This window comes from Tupaia chinensis, unplaced genomic scaffold (assembly GCF_000334495.1).
Source record: "Tupaia chinensis unplaced genomic scaffold, TupChi_1.0 Scaffold000520_1, whole genome shotgun sequence".
Taxonomy (NCBI): Eukaryota; Metazoa; Chordata; class Mammalia; order Scandentia; family Tupaiidae; genus Tupaia; species Tupaia belangeri.
In genome coordinates, this window is record NW_006160033.1 from 573,780 (window position 1) to 574,865 (window position 1,086).

Consider the following 1,086-nt stretch of genomic DNA (forward strand, 5'->3'; position numbering starts at 1 on the left):
CTAACAGATCAAAATAAAAAAAAATATTAAGAGAAATTTGCTTAAAACTTAAAGACAGGAAAAAGGTTAGGATTCAGTTCAAATATTAGGTAGGTGAACCTATCAACAGTTCAAGAGAAGACAAAAATCCTTAAATATGGAAATCAAAGCATACAAGAAAATCAGTATGTATTAGCCTAAAGTCAAAAATTCTGTTTCACTAGTTCAGGCTCAGGTAATCAATCTCTCTTCTATTGAATTTGCATTGTTACTGTGGTCTGATCTTTCTATTTAAACTCTGGAAGTTAACATTCAACTCCAGACTTGTTCCTACCATTGGGCTGGACATTCTTTTGGTTGGTTGTTGTACTCTTATTTCCGTGTGACTGACTTGAGTTTTCCTGGTATAGCACTCCCTTCAGCACTTTTTGGAGAGCTGGTATGGTGTTGGTAAATTCTTTCAGGCTTTGTTTATCTGCGAATGTTTTTTTCCTCCCCTGTATGAAGGATAATCTTGCTGGGTATAGTATTCTTGGTTGAAAATGTTTTTCACTTAACACTTCAAATATATTTTCCAATTTTTTTCTTGCTCTCATTGTTTCCAATGAAAGGTCCAATGTTAGCCTTATAGGATATCCTTTGAAAGTAACTTGATGTTTCTCTCTTGCCAATTTTAGTGGCTTGTCTCTGTCTGTGATTTTGGTCAATCTGGCAATGACGTGCCTTGGGGAAGATCTTCTTGGGTCAATTCTATGTGGGGTCCTTTGTATTTCTTGGCTCTGGATATTTGAGTACCTCTCTAGGTATGGAAAGTTTTCTTCCAGGATTTCATGGAATAGATTATCTATGCCCTTATTAGTTTCTTTACCTTTGGGGATACCGATGATCTGGATGTGTGGGCGTTTAATGGTATCTAGTATAACCCATATGTTATTTTCATTTTTGAGGGTTCTCTTCTCAGTCCTGTATTATAGCCTTCACCTCTCACAAGTTCATTAGATTCTTTTTTATGATGTGTATCTCCTCTTTCAGGTCATGCAAGAACTTCCTCACCTCCTGGAACTCAGTGTCTCTTTTCTCCTGCATCTTCTGGAATTCATTGTCTCT